Source organism: Mixophyes fleayi, chromosome 12 (assembly GCF_038048845.1).
Source record: "Mixophyes fleayi isolate aMixFle1 chromosome 12, aMixFle1.hap1, whole genome shotgun sequence".
In the NCBI taxonomy this organism is placed as follows: domain Eukaryota; kingdom Metazoa; phylum Chordata; class Amphibia; order Anura; family Limnodynastidae; genus Mixophyes; species Mixophyes fleayi.
This window is the reverse complement of record NC_134413.1, coordinates 35026815-35043268: the sequence shown is the minus strand read 5'-3', so window position 1 is coordinate 35043268 and position 16454 is coordinate 35026815. Positions and strand designations below refer to the sequence as shown.

At 43.0% G+C, this 16454-nt stretch overlaps 1 protein-coding gene across 1 annotated transcript in view; it reads right to left on the bottom strand.

Annotated features, from left to right (window-relative positions):
- Nucleotides 1-14779, bottom strand: part of SUSD6 (sushi domain containing 6) — a 33336-nt gene extending 18557 nt beyond the window's left edge. Inside the window, exon 1 of the mRNA XM_075192745.1 lies at nucleotides 14591-14779. The gene's annotated coding sequence lies outside the window, so the exon portion shown is untranslated. The remainder of the gene's footprint in view (nucleotides 1-14590) is intronic.
- Nucleotides 14780-16454: the final 1675 nt, after the last annotated feature.

Genomic DNA, 16454 nt, shown 5'->3' with positions numbered 1-16454 from the left:
GTGAACCCTAGTATTCTGAGGATTTGCAGGGCACTGAAAGCATCCTCAGCAAGACGCAGAGAGGATGCCCATGTGTACAAGGCAGAACATCTGTGAAAGATACAATGAAGGTCAAAACATTATCTGTGCACTCAGGAGGCACCATTATGATATCAAAATCCTTGCCTGAAGGAAATAGTTCTTCTTTGTAATTCTGAATAGAAGACACTTAATATTTTCGGTGACTATCTCCTGCCTTAAATATGATCTTCCTGCGAACATGTAACTGTTTTTCTAAGACTATGGCATTGCTGTCACACTATGGTGGTGAAGAAACGGATTTGCATATCCTTCTACAAAGAAAGTTTTTCTATCCCTTGACAGAGATTACTATGTCAGAATTTAGGCAACTGCTTTTCCTTTTAAGGAGATTGTATGTCATTTTAAAAAATAGGACAGGAAAGGGGGGGGGGGGGAGGGGGAGTCAATATCAAGCTTGAAATATCTGGACATGATATTCAGACAGAACTACTGAATGTTTCTCAAGAAGGAGGGATGAGTCACTGTAAAAAGAAGCATTTAGCTGATCAAATTGTCATATCAAGTGCCAAAAACGATTATAAATGGCATCAATTCAAGTCTGTATGACTTAGCAACAGTGAGCACTTCCTTTACATTTACAGTAAAAGATTAGTTAATGACTGCTTTATACCTGATATACCAAGTAAATGCCTTTGGAATAAATTTTTTCTTTGAATGATGCTTTTTGGTGAAAAACACAATCGCAACTTTTCAGATTTACCCATATAGACCGTCAATGCGTACTACCATAGGCTTCAAAGACCTCTCTAATATAAAGTATTGTGTGTCAGCTCAGCCTTTATGACTAGCCATTGGAGAACAAACATGGGGTGGGGGGCAAAATGTTTAAAATAAGAAAACAAACAAATCCTAATTGTTATATTTAAGCTGAAGTAGAATAATCTGAAAAGGATTACGGATGCTCTACGTCCCTCTATAATGGTTGTAAGAGCACCCCATGTAAGTGAAACTATCTGTTTTAGATTAACATAGTAACCAGCGCCCAAAAGTTTTGGGTGGAGTTTTACTTCAACTTTAATAAAGGCATTAGATGAAAGGGCCTCATTAATGAGAGTAAAGCATTCCTACTGGCTTTCAAAACAATTTTACTTAAAGGGCGTGTCCTCTTTTCATTAGATATGTTGAAATTAGAGATAAAAAAAAATTGTACCACTTCTTAAATTACTGTCCAACACCCAGAGAGCCCTATTAGCTCATTCCTATGGTGACTGTTTTGATGTGGGCTGTCATTGGATAGTCTATGGCTGCCACATCATACATCACATGACCAGTGTCAGCCTTCCTCCACCACCTTCTAGGGACTATCTGGGGAGCATGCACAAATGTGGGCGCTATGATTGATGCCACTGTCGAAGTCAGCAAATTGGATAAAGTAATTTCAATTAAAGTCGAGCAAACTTGGTTGTCTTTGTCTGAAAAGATGCGTACGCTACGACGTACAAGGGCACGCTATGGCGTGAAAGGGCGTACGCATCCACTACACGTGGCAGCAACAGTAATTGGTCTTTTACCATACATTCGCACAAACACGCATACTAATAAAATAGTACACATTATTGGTAGTTGCAACACATAGTCAGTTATGTCGAAATATAGTAGCATTTATATGTTATATTAGAGTTACATGCATATTAGTGAAATACACGGAACAGGTTGAAGGAATCATATCATGAGTGGTATCATAATAAACCTCTTTACATATCCTACTGTTTGGTTCACTCTGCGAGGGAATCGCAGAGTGCATACACAAGTTATGAATGATAGGGAATTATGAACTACTTAAGACTAAGGAATCTTGGCGGGAAGAGCCGAGCATACCCCCTGGAGAGGTGACCCCCCTCCTTTGGATTCCTTAGGATGAACTAGCCAATGATTGACAACCCCTTGGACCTTCCTGAGACCTGGACCAATAGATGCAAGCTATACCATCTTCATTGTGTTACTGTATTTTTGTGTGTATATAAGCAGCAGCTTCACATCTAGTGTTCAGACATCTTGTCCCCAGAGTTCAGGATTGAATGACTGCACACTGGATCCAGAGCGCCTGCGATAAGTAACGGCTGTATTTATTATCACTTCGCTTGAGCATATTATTCTACTATTTGCGAATAAATCTTTGTGCGTTGGAAACACAAATCGAGGTTCGACAATCGTTATTGGTTAGCGACAATACGCACATAACACTACCTACAAAGAACGGCGACATCAACTGCTGGAGTTACCCACCTCCTAAGACATGGACTGCATACTGGTTTAAGGAGGTGAAGTTTACTTTATAAACAAACAAGAAAAAAAAAAACTCCATTACAATACAATTTATAAGTCTACAATAGTTACTTGGCACTCTCTGGGGAATATTGTTATTTTTAAATTGTAACAACAACAACTCCTTTAAGGACATTGAGTACTTTTTATACAGCAATAATCACTACTGTACAAGAACATTTGCTTTTTACTTTTTGTGACTATTTCCACATTGAACACTTCCACTTAAAGAAAATGACAACCAGTTTAACAGCAACAAGGCTTACTCACATCAAAACATAGGACTAGGCGATGTTTAGTCATTCCTAACTGCATGAATGCTGATTTAGTCTGTGTGATCAAGTGTGATATATGGTAAATGTACATTGTCAGCATGGACTGAAATATTCTACCTTTAGACACGTTACATGTAGGGGTGTGCACCGGGCACTTTTAGTGTTTTGGGTTCTAATTAGCTTGAGGTTTTGGGTTCTGATTTGTTTTGCCAAAACACCTGACGAAAGGTTTTGGTTCTGATTTAGGGTTCAGATTTATTTTTTAAAAAAAAGCATAAAAAGCGCTAAAATCCATTTTTTAGGTTTTTTTACACTCCTACGCTATTATTAACCTCAATAACATTCAATAAAAATCATTTCCACTAATTTCCAGTCTATTCTGAACACCTCACAATATTCTTTTTAGTCCAAAACGTTGCACCGAGGTAGCTTTCTGGACTGCGTAGTGGAGTGGGCCCGGTACCCAATTTGGTACCGGGGCCACAATATATCACCCTCAACTGGTCTGAATTCCACTGCACAGCTACCTGCTCCTACATCCTCTGCAGCATATACAGGGTGTAGTTCGAGCGCGTCAATACTTCATGTTTTTGACGATGACAGGTCATTTTCATTAATTTTGGATTTGACCCAAACACTGAATGTAGTTGATCCGCATCTATCTGGACTGCGTAGTGGAGTAGCCCTGGTACCCAATTTGGTACCGGGCCACAAAATATCACCCTTAACAGTTCTGAATTCCACTGCACAGATAAAAACAAAGAACATAATATTAAAAATGGCAGTTCCCTTAATAGAACAATGCCATAAGAATAATGATAGCATGTTACTGTTATCCCTGGATGCTGAAAAGGCGTTCGATAGGTTACACTGGTCTTATATGACTCAGGTTCTTCACACCTTCAGATTCGATGGCAACATCTTAAAGGCCATACTATCCCTATACTCGAACCCTTCAGCGCGAGTATATAGTGATGGATTTCTTTCTCTAAATTTTTCAATTACTAACGGGACCAGGCAGGGCTGCCCCTTGTCCCCCATAATGTATCTGATGGCCATAGAACCGTTGGCGGCATGGATAAGACTGGACCAAAGATGCTCAGGCTTAGAGGTGAAAGGGACATCCCATAAAGTGTGTATTCGCCGACGACGTGCTCCTATTCGTGACTAACCCGGAGACCTCGCTGCCAGCGATCCAGGACCTGCTGTTACAGTTTGGGAAAGCCTCCCTTTATAAATTGAATACCTCAAAGACAGAAGTGCTCCCTATAAATGTCCCGGTAGACGTATTACAGGCTTTATAAGATAAATTTAATTACTCTTGGAAAACAACTGGGCTTAATTATCTTGGGATTCAGATAACCCCTCACTTAGATTTAATTATAGAACATAATTTCTCTATATTACATCAACAACTATTGAAGCTTATAGGCTCATGGATGTGCTTCGAGGTCTCCTGGTTGGGCAGGATCTCAGCGTTCAAAATGATGCTTCTCCCTAAATTAATGTACTTATTTCGCATGCTCCCATTTTGTCTTCCTCCGAGGTTGCTAGCCAAATTGGCTTCCCTGTGTTGAAAACATATGTCTGGAAGTCCAAACCCCTCCGTATTGCCATGCAACGAATGACTAGAGGGAAACGGCAAGGGGGACTGGCCCTCCCTCACTTGACAAAATATCATGAGGCTTGTATTTTATCCCAGATTCGAGACTGGTATCTCCCAGGAGGAGTGAAACCTTGGGTAGATCTGGAGGTAGCGTGTACTCCAGAATTCCCCTTGACAGATCTTTTATGGATACCTGTCCAGTGGAGACCTTGCCGGCTCTTATCAGAGATACTTTGACTGCGTGGGATCGATTATGCCAGAGTACCGAGGAGCTGCTGCGCCCCACGACGGGTGTGTCTCTACGGGTGATAGCCAAACAAATACCGGACTTTAATCTTTCTGGATGGATTGGTAGGGGTATTCGGACTCTAGGACACTTGCTGGACTCGGGTGGGCTCTTCTCCTACTCACACCTAAGTGCCCTATATTCGTTGCCCAAGGGTGACTTTTACAAATACCTCCAAATCAGGCATCTATTAACTTCCTTACCATTCAGTATTCAGGCAATAGGCCCTCCTTTAGCCAGGTATTACTCCCCATTAACTAAAGGTAGTAGTAGAGCCAGTATTACCCTCTGGTATAAAACCTTATTGAGCCTCGATATCGCTCCTAAGTCTAAACCTAAGACCCAATGGGAATCAGACCTTCAGTTAGATTTGTCAGAGGAAGACTGGGAACATATTTTCGCCAACTCCATTAAAATGTCCAAGTGCCTTAATCACACCGAGATGTTGGTAAAATTACTGAATAGAATGTATGTTACCCCAGACAAACTTCATAAAATCTGGCCTTCCATATCCCCACTATGTTGGCGTAATTGCTCTGAGCGTGGTGATATTTTCCATATATTTTGGTCATGCCCTGTAATAAGACCTATATGGAATAAGGCCTTTCAATTGATAAGCTCAGTCCTTCGTCACTCGGTCCTCCCCACACCAGAGTTAGCGTTATTGCAATATTATCCCCCCTCTCTTCCCACTTGGGATCGATACGTGACAGGCCAGATACTGATAGCAACCAAAGCAGCTATAGCTCAGGCTTGGAAGCAGCCTCTCCCCCCTACTCTGGCCAAGGTAATCTACAAAATTAATTTCAATTTTGAAATGGAAACCCTGGGTGTCCCATATTCCACGTCAACATCGTCACCGCTGATTAAGTGGAGAGCCTGGCATAATTATGTGACAGATGGGGAGGGAAATCCATCACGTTCGCTCCCCTCGCCCTCTAACGACAATGACGCCGGTGAATGAGCTTTTGTTTGATGGTGTGTAAAGTATTAGTCAAGCCAAATGTATACAACGTATAGTCAAATACACTTGATTTTGATGCTGTATTTTCTTCAAGTATATTGTTTATGTGTTCCATCCCCTTTATGTACCCTTTTCCCCCTTTTTTTTCTTCTGTAGCCCCTTTTGAAAAACCAATAAAAATTTTATTCGTTAAAAAAAAAAAAAAAAGCCAGTTCCCCTTTTTTGGAACTACAGAAACAATGAATGTAGTAATAGAACTGGCAGTTCCTATTTTTTGGAACTACACAAACAATGACCGTAGTAATAGAACTGGCAGTTCCTATTTTTTGGGAACTACAGAAATAATGAACAGTATATAAATAAATAGTAAATAGCAGTACCTATTATTTTTTGGTACAGCAGCAACAGTGAACGTAGTTTGACTTTGAAATAGCAGTACCTAGTATTTTTTTATACTTTTTTACAATTATTTTTTTATAACTTTTGAATAATTTATAAATGACAATGCCCTTAGCAGGACAGAGCACAGGACAAAAGCACCACTGCACTCAGCAGGACAGAGCACAGGACAAAAGCACCACTGCACTCAGCAGGACAGAGCACAGGACAAAAGCACCACTGCACTCAGCAGGACAGAGCACAGGACAAAAGCACCACTGCACTCAGCAGGACAGAGCACAGGACAAAAGCAACACTGCACTCAGCAGGACAGAGCACAGGACAAAAGCACCACTGCACTCAGCAGGACAGAGCACAGGACAAAAGCACCACTGCACTCAGCAGGACAGAGCACAGGACAAAAGCACCACTGCACTCAGCAGGACAGAGCACAGGACAAAAGCAACACTGCACTCAGCAGGACAGAGCACAGGACAAAAGCAACACTGCACTCAGCTGGACAGAGCACAGGACAAAAGCACCACTGCACTCAGCTGGACAGAGCACAGGACAAAAGCACCACTGCACTCAGCTGGACAGAGCACAGGACAAAAGCACCACTGCACTCAGCAGGACAGAGCACAGGACAAAAGCACCACTGCACTCAGCAGGACAGAGCACAGGACAAAAGCACCACTGCACTCAGCAGGACAGAGCACAGGACAAAAGCACCACTGCACTCAGCAGGACAGAGCACAGGACCAAGTAACCACTGGATATTAAGCAGGACAGAGCGACAGGACACAGGACACAGGACGGAGCACCACTAAACCTATAACCTCCCTCTTCAATGATCTGAGCCCGAATGAAGATGCCAGGCGCGAGCGGGGAATTTATGCAATCCGAGTCTCGCGAGATCCGACGCGAGACTCGGACGTCAGAGCCTCAGTTTCATTTTTTTGGGCGCCGGAAATACCCGAACAGTGCTCGGATCCCGTCGGATCCGCACTGTTCGGGTGGGCTCGGATTAGAGAAATCCGAGCCCGCTCATCCTTAGTTACATGTATGGGAGAAACACAGAGCACAAAGGTAGTGTTTGGAAACACTTGCAGCTGGCGGAGAAGCATGGTTAGTGTCATGTTTAAAGCTCCCACAATTTTAGGAATAAAAAAAAATAAAAAAAAAAAAACACCCATAAAACCCACACCATAGTTACTTTCAAGACCCACATAAGGTAACAGTTCTAAGAGCCCATTCCAACTTGCACAGCTAATTGAGGTTTCAGTAGCAGTTTCAATTATGATGGGGGGAGATGAGGGGGGAAGGGGAGAGTATTGTAAGAAGGAAAAGAGGGGACTATCCTGGAAAAACAGGGACAAATGCTAGTCCTACTCATGTTTCATGCATTCAGCCTGGACACAGTTACTGGTTACCTTTACACCTTGATGTATACAAGGGTATCGTCCTAGTCTTTTTTTTTTAATATTTTTTTTTCTTTTATAACAGCACTATTACTACTACTAGAGAGCTCCACTTCACTTAGAGGACGACATAATCCTTTATAGTCCGTTGAGTGACAATTCTAAAAATAGCACCAAGACAATTTTTTTTACCATACCAACAGTAAAGTTTGGAGGTGGGAACATCATGGTGTGGGGCTGTTTTTCTGCACATGGTACTGGCATACTGCATATGGTTGAAGGAAAGATGAATGGAAAAATGTACAGAGACATTCTTGATAAAAATCTGCTGCCATCTACCAATATATTGAAGATGAAACGAGGGTGGACACTTCAGCAAGACAATAATTCAAAAACACACAGCCAAGGAAAGTCTCAATTGGTTTCAGAGAAAGAAAGTAAACCTGCTAAAATGGCCCACCCAATCACCTGACTTGAATACAATTGAAAATCTAAGGAAAGAACGAAAAGATCAGATTTGAAGACTGGGGTAAAAACACCTGAGCAATGCATGCAACTAGTTTATCCATACAGGAGGCATCTTGAAACTGTACAAAGTATTAAATAAACTTCAGGAAGCGTGTTCAATACTTTTCCCTGTGTTATTTCACATTATTACACAAAATTTAATTTATGGACATCCACGGTTTGATTTCTTTGCATGTGTGGATTGCAAGGGCTGTTGCTGACATTTAGTATAAATTTCATTACAATAGCCACATTAAATATATATTCACTGAGAAAAATGTTGTGTTCAATACTTATTTCCCCCGTTGTATATACTTCCATTATCTGTCCCATATGTAACCCAAGACCGTCTCTCTCTCTCCACACAAACAAGGAAACTATGTGCTTTCTTGATTACTGAACTATTGATCTTTGCCTGAGGCTCAATTGTCTTCTACTCTAAAGGGATCTAAACCTTTCTCTTTAGGAACTAAAATTATGATTCGGTTTTGGGAATCATTATTTGGCTGTTTACAGGTGTCTTCAAATTAAATGTATTTTTACACACCATAAAAAAAAATGTAAAAAAAAATTGTGCATTTTGCTTTTTTTAAACATAAATCACTGTGGCAGTCTATAGGATAAATGTTGGTATTTACCATTTCCCCTTGTTTTTTTTTCCTACAGGCTACTATTAATGATTCTGGACTATAATGGCAACAGCAGTCACAAGATGCAGGGAGACTTTGGACTGCCCCTCTGAGCTGTCTGCACTGTGACATCCTCTTTCTCCCCACTCTGGCATCACATGACATGCTTAGAGCCTGTGTCTGTGTAGCAGACTGACTGTGTCTGGCAGACATTTTTGTTTGCCCTCCACAGATTCTGAAAAGGAGATAATGATTTGTAGAAGAACGGCCAGAAAAAAAAAAATGACAGATGCATACTTAAAAATGTTCTTAATTTGTTCTATGAAGAAAAGAAATCCTCTCTGTGGGGTTACTGCTTTAATGTACACAAGGAATATTAATTTGGAGACTTGTAAAAAACAAGAATAAAAAATAATAAAATCAGATTAATAATTGGTAGCACACAATAAATTTGCAAGGACAGGTACACACCCTAACAACCATGGTTACATCTGCTCTAGGTAAACGCTGTGGTGCACATACAAGTGGAATGGTTGTGAAATTTTATGAAACTGCATGTACAGATGAAACTAATACAGCTATATAAAATGTAACACTGCACATACACGTGCAAACTTTAAAACAATCAGGACTGCATTAACAGAGGAGCTACTGAATTTGTATAGGCCTCTCACAAAATTAATAAAAGGGAGCCAATAAGTGGAGAAGTGATGGAGTCTCTCATCACCACTTACATTCAGCCAAGACCAGCTAGCTGCAGCAAAGTTCTATGAGAGAGATATCCATTACCAAGCTAAAAGTCTGTGGATCCACAATGATCCTAGTGCCTGTTTGTCCAGCAGCACATCCATTTCAGAAGTGCCCCCAGAAATGTGTTTCCAGCAAATGTGCCCCCTCCCCCCTGAAGGTCCCATTAAAAGTACAGGGACTTCAGAGGTGGCTGAGGATTCATGTCCCTTTGCAGAGTGAAAAGTAAACAAAAAATGGTGCCCCAGTGTAAACTTTTGCACCCTTGCAGATACTGCAATCTTGGACTGGAAGCATGCGTTTCCTTGTACAACTGGATGCAATAATGCAAAAATATTACATGCATCCAAATGGCAGTATACAGTGTGTCATCATGTGTACAGACAAAACAACTGTATAAACATAGTACTGCAGGTGAATGTGCTGCCTGCAGAAAGATGATAGGATAACAGTTGCTCAACATAAAACCCTACCTAATCACCGGAGCACAACAGGGGACAATAAGTGTCAGCCCGTGCCTCATGATACAGGAGAGAATTTGCAACAAAGCGCATATTGCTTTTGACTTGAATAAATTGTGGGATAGATCGTCATCTGCAACTAAGCCATTGATGGAAGCTGAAACCCTGCTTCTGAAAAAGCCCCCTTCCATGGCAGAAATCTGATTCTCCATACCAGGAAAGGATCACGGTAGCCGTTTTAGACCAGCATGTCAACTGTTTATGTAATAGATTATCAAAATTCTTCTCTGAAGAGCTTTCAAAGGCAATTGTCAATCTAAGAGAAGATACTGCCAATTTGTGCACACACTAGCAGGTTAGAGGAGTGGGCGTATGAAAGGATAAGATACCTGCAAACTCTGAAACATGAGATCAAACAGATGAAACTCCAACAGAAAAATGTGGAGAACTGCACATCGAAAACATTTTTGCTTCACGTGGATTACACAATCTTCTGGAGCTCTAGAGGTCCCCCTGGCAGACTGGAGAATTCATAGGGCACAAATGGCTTTGAGCTTGTGCTTCCCTAATGTAAATACCCTGAAAGGTAACATTGTGATTGCATTTCTATGATAACAATGCAGGTAGTAGTATCATACAACAAAGTATTGAATACCAACAATTGAAATTGTATTGCGATTTGTATGACCTTGGCTAAAAAGTAGGGTAATGCACCCAGTTACAGCAATATCAAGAGAACATTGCATAGCCTACAAGTGTGGCTTCCCCTTTAAAATGATGGTCATCAAGGATGGGAATTGGTGTTCTGTGACAGAACCATAAAATTATATTGCACTTTTAAGACATCAAGACAAAATCAAAGAGGCAACAGGTGGGGCACATTCAGTATGCCAAGTGGCAACTACAGACTGGGTTTTAGTTCACGCAAAATCCAGACGCTCATGGTGATCACAAGATCTGTCTGAAATTTATTCAGCTTCTCCACCTCAATGAAGTCAGGAGACTGGTTTTCTCTGCTATATGCTTGCCTCACTGGAGACACTGTTTATCTAAACACTTTTCCTGTACAATGAAATGAGTAGACAAATAATAGTCTGATTGGCTCAATGGTCAACCAGTGGGGTAACAGATACTCTCACTAATCCTCCATATGGAGATATGTGCAGATTTGGTTTTAATGCAGGAGACTAAATTGGATAAACAAGGCCCTCCAAAACTTACAAATAAATATTGCCTGATCTGGATAATAGGTAAGAAAACAGTGTCAATTCTGATTAGTGCAGCCTGCCGCCTTGGGAGTTTAAAAAAACATTTTTGACCCAAAATGGTTGTTATATAATATTACAAGATAATGTATGGGATAATTCTATAACCACTTGCATTATACATGCATCCAGTGCAGGTCAGCATCTGATTTTAAAGAGTTTGCTAGCTAAACTACATGAAACATAAGCAGGTTACATATTATTGAAGGCGACCCATTGTCTTTTTACTCTTCTTAACCAGGTTTTGTTTCACTGGGATGTATCAAATGTCTAAAGCTGGGTACACACTACATAGTTTTCATCCAATAATCGGCTAAATCAGCCGCCATACGACCACTAGTTCAAAAGTTGGGTCAGTGTGTGCAGTGACACGATGGTCGAAAGTCTGCCCAAATGGATGATTGTCGCCTCATTTGGTTGGTCGTACCGTTTAATATTTCCGTTCCAATCTCATTTCCATTGTGTAGTGTGTATAAACTTCCGACCAATCCACAACAGCGAGTGCGAAATTACAGTCATTGCTCACGACAACATGGCTGTAAAAAGTCGCTAAAGGGACGTCCGCAACAAGGCTAGTGTGTATGCAGTCCATGGACCGAGCGATCTGAACATCGATCGCATGTAAAATCGCTCAGCATAAAAAGTTGGTTGAAATTTCTGTAGTGTGTACCCAGTTTAACCATCTTTCTCCAAACAAAAAATTTTGTCAATTAGTTGTACTCCTTATTTGATGTAGGGAGGGTTCAACATCTTACAACTAAACACTTTACCTCCACAAATCCCACTTCACTCATTCCAGATTATTTTTTGTTAATGTACCTACATAGGGAGCTATGACTATCTTAGATATACACCGAATCTTATGATCCGATGATAGCCCTATTGAGTTACCACTTTTCCTTGCCAATCAGATTGTTAGAAAGGCCAACAGTATCAGAGTTGACCTCATTGTGTCAATTCCGTGAAAATTCTATCAACTCCGTAGAATCTCGCAAAGCATTTAGTGTATATAACATGAAGAGGACCCAAATAGACATTCCAGCCTGAAATTAGGACAACTGAAACTGAATCAAAGGGGGAGATTCAATTCAAGATGATATGCTGCCTAACAGTGCAATGTCCGGCTGCGTACATTGCCTTCTATTATGGTAAGGAATCTCTGCTCATTTTTTAAACACATCTATGGGGTGCGAAGAAAAAAAAAAAAAAAGCGTTGATTTCTAGCCGGACACCACCTCAGAGTGTCTCCGGACTGTTCTTGGAAGCACATCGCATTGTATTGAATCTGCCCCCAAAGACTCCCCCTTCTAGGTGCCGTTCAGATTGGGAGACTGAAGAAATCCTTTCTTAGGATTTGGCTGTGTCCTATAGTAAAGATAACTAAGTACATCTAGGAGAATTTGCTGTGCACTCTGACTTATGCCTCCTCTCCATGTTTAACAAGATGGTTTGGGTTTATATACAGCCATATGTTTAGCGATTACTATACTACACTATATAATTGTGTTGAACCCCCTTATCATCAACCAACGTTAAATGTTTTCATGCAATAAATGACTTTTTACAAAGCAGCAGACTTTCTATTTTGTCCCACTCAGAATTGAAAATGCTTAATTCACCAATTGAGGAAGAGGAACTGATACATTTGCTAAAGATTACCCACAGGGATGTTGCTGGGCTCAGATGATCTTATATGTAAATAATACCTTCCCAGAAATAAGAGAAAAACAGATAGGACAAGGTTCTCATATTTGCAAATTAGACATTACCCCATGAAAATATTAAGGTCTATGTTTCAACAAGAAGATGCCATTGGAAGTTATGTGCAAATGGACCCTGTCAGAAGGGCCTTATTACTAAATTTGGCTGAAGAACCGTGTCCCAAACACAGATACATGCTAAAGTAGGAGGTTGAAAATGGATGCAAAGTACCAATTAAGCTCTGGTTTAAAATGTAGGATAGAATAGTCAATTCATCTATCTGCACCCTGTGAAAGGAAAACCCATGTGTTTATTTCGGGTACCTTACCTTAGAATTACTTAAAAATAGGTACTACACGTGTGCTGGAGATGTGGACGCTGTCCGGGCACTTTACATAAAGTATCATGTAAAAGACCATTAATATTTTTAAATTGGCAATTAGTAGTAGATCAGTCAGTGAATATAATGTAACTAATGGGTCTGTCAGATCCAGTTATATATCTTTTGGGTCTACCAATCCCAGGATTTCAAAGTTACCAAGAAAGCTAGCATTGCTTATACGAACAGCAACCCAGTCTATAGTAGCAACTAAATGGAAGCAAACTGCACACTCTCAGACAGACTAAGAAAAATGTATAGCCGCTATCAAATACATGGAGTAAAGGGATAGAGGGCTTCAGAAAGGTTTGGTCTTTTTTGGAATTATTATTTTACCCTTTTATTTATATGTTCAATTGACATGATCCAGACATAGGCCCGACTTAACATATATGCATCTGTACGTTATGTATACAATTATATATTATGATTCTGTCCAAATTGCTAAAACACTTTAGGAAATATTGTACACATTTTTGAACTTATGTGCAATAGTTCATTACCTACAACTATTCTTCTAAAATGGTGCACATTGCAACCACATGTATGTGCTACTCACATGCCAATTACCTGGTAACTTAAACAATGGAGTAATGCACTTCCACTTTAAAATGGCAGGCAGAGGATGGTGGCTGCACTCTCCTGAGAAGGTGCCAGAAATTGTTTCAAGTGGTTTCTGTCACCAATTTCTTCAAAGAGGAAGAAACACATATCTTTTAGTTTGAATGCTAAGGTATGTGTTGCTTCCTCTTGGAGGAGGAAAATATTCTTAACACCTCCATGTAGGTTTCTCCTGTCACCTAACACTATTGGAAAACAGGGAGACCCATTGAACAGTGCCCTTGCCCCCTCCCCAAGTTAAAAACAAGAATAATAAAAAAATAAAATATCCCTATTATATCTTCAAAACTAGTTACATATACTAAAAAAACACTTCCTTAAATAAAGTGTTTTCCCTAGTGGATTTTAAAAAAAAGTACTTATTCCGAAAGCCAGAGAAGATCGAATTTACTGAAGTAAAAGTTCTCATTTTATGTTATTCCAAACAAAAACAGACACACAAAAAGCCAGAAAAGTGGCTAGATGGTGAAGTGTTTAAATGAGTCATAAGGATACAGTTGAATTGTATATTTCCTGTGTCACATTTGTACATTTTATTATTATTATTTTTTTACAATATTGATATTCATGTATATATGTATTTACCCATACATAATGGGTGCAATTATATAATTGCAACAACAAAAAAAAGGGAGAAAAGCATGGAGTTTGTAAGGGGAAAGTGTGTAATTGTACAGTTTGGTAAAAGACCCTTTGTGTGTACAACACTGTGTGTATCATACAACACTGTGTGTCCAGATTATACAACTGCTTACACCACTCTGTGTACTGTATATAGCACTGTGTATACAGATAATGTATCTAAGTACAGACAATACAGTTCAGTACAGCCTATAACACCGTGTATACAAACAATAAAGCTGGAAGCAGTCTAGCACTTTGTACAGACAATACAGCTGTATCAGAGGCAGCGACGCTTCCTGTTTCAGTCACATATGTAAATATGTCCGTATGTAGCCCGGTTCCCCCCGTACACTGGTGACACACACAAGCCCCTCACTCACCGGCTGGTCCCGGGACTCCAAGCTGCTCACCCTGCGTATTAGACCTGCTTTCAGTGTCCACAGACAGCTCCCGGTGACAATCTATCCGTAGCTGCCTGGTCTTGCTCTGCTCCCGGAGGTGACGTCCCAGAGCTGAGGGGGGAGTCACTATGGCTGCTCCTCCTCCTGACGCCATTCGTACCAGAGAACTAATGTGTCATAACATGGCGTCCATGTTCTCTTCTGTTGCCAGTGTCCCTGTGGTAGCGGCTAAATCCCCTTCGGTTTAGGTACCCTGGCACGTCAATATGACGTCACAGGGTCATGTGATCGCAGCGGTAACATGGTACAAAGTGTTAGGCGGGCTGCTGAAAAGCTGTATTATCCGTGCAGGAGCGCCATCGTTTCTTTCGGATCTTGGCTGCTATCGTGTACAAAAAGGTAAGTAGAAGGGAAGCTAGTGTGTGTGAATGTGTGGTGGATGCAGGGCTGGCACAGGGGGCATGTGTGGTGGAAGCTGGGCTGGCACAGGGTCCATGTGTGGTGGAAGCGGGGCTGGCACAGGGGGCATGTGTGGTGGAAGCGGGGCTGGCACAGGGGGCATGTGTGGTGGAAGCGGGGCAGGTACAGGGGGCATGTGTGGTGGAAGCGGGGCAGGCACAGGGGGCATGTGTGGTGGAAGCAGGGCAGGCACAGGGGGCATGTGTGGTGGAAGCGGGGCAGGTACAGGGGGCATGTGTGGTGGAAGCGGGGCTGGCACAGGGGGCATGTGTGGTGGAAGCGGGGCTGGCACAGGGGGCATGTGTGGTGGAAGCGGGGCAGGCACAGGGGGCATGTGTGGTGGAAGCGGGGCAGGCACAGGGGGCATGTGTGGTGGAAGCGGGGCTGGCACAGGGGGCATGTGTGGTGGAAGCGGGGCTGGCACAGGGGGCATGTGTGGTGGAAGCGGGGCTGGCACAGGGGGCATGTGTGGTGGAAGCTGGGCTGGCACAGGGGGCATGTGTGGTGGAAGCGGGGCTGGCACAGGGGGCATGTGTGGTGGAAGCGGGGCTGGCACAGGGGGCATGTGTGGTGGAAGCGGGGCTGGCACAGGGGGCATGTGTGGTGGAAGCGGGGCTGGCACAGGGGGCATGTGTGGTGGAAGCGGGGCAGGCACAGGGGGCATGTGTGGTGGAAGCGGGGCAGGCACAGGGGGCATGTGTGGTGGAAGCGGGGCTGGCACAGGGGGCATGTGTGGTGGAAGCGGGGCAGGCACAGGGGGCATGTGTGGTGGAAGCGGGGCTGGCACAGGGGGCATGTGTGGTGGAAGCGGGGCTGGCACAGGGGGCATGTGTGGTGGAAGCGGGGCTGGCACAGGGGGCATGTGTGGTGGAAGCGGGGCTGGCACAGGGGGCATGTGTGGTGGAAGCGGGGCAGGCACAGGGGGCATGTGTGGTGGAAGCGGGGCTGGCACAGGGGGCATGTGTGGTGGAAGCGGGGCTGGCACAGGGGGCATGTGTGGTGGATGCGGGGCTGGCACAGGGGGCATGTGTGGTGGATGCGGGGCTGGCACAGGGGGCATGTGTGGTGGAAGCGGGGCTGGCACAGGGGGCATGTGTGGTGGAAGCGGGGCTGGCACAGGGGGCATGTGTGGTGGAAGCGGGGCTGGCACAGGGGGCATGTGTGGTGGATGCGGGGCTGGCACAGGGGGCATGTGTGGTGGAAGCGGGGCTGGCACAGGGGGCATGTGTGGTGGAAGCGGGGCTGGCACAGGGGGCATGTGTGGTGGATGCGGGGCTGGCACAGGGGGCATGTGTGGTGGATGCGGGGCTGGCACAGGGGGCAAGTGTGGTGGAAGCGGGGCTGGCACAGGGGGCAAGCCGGGTCAGTACACAGGGATAGGAGA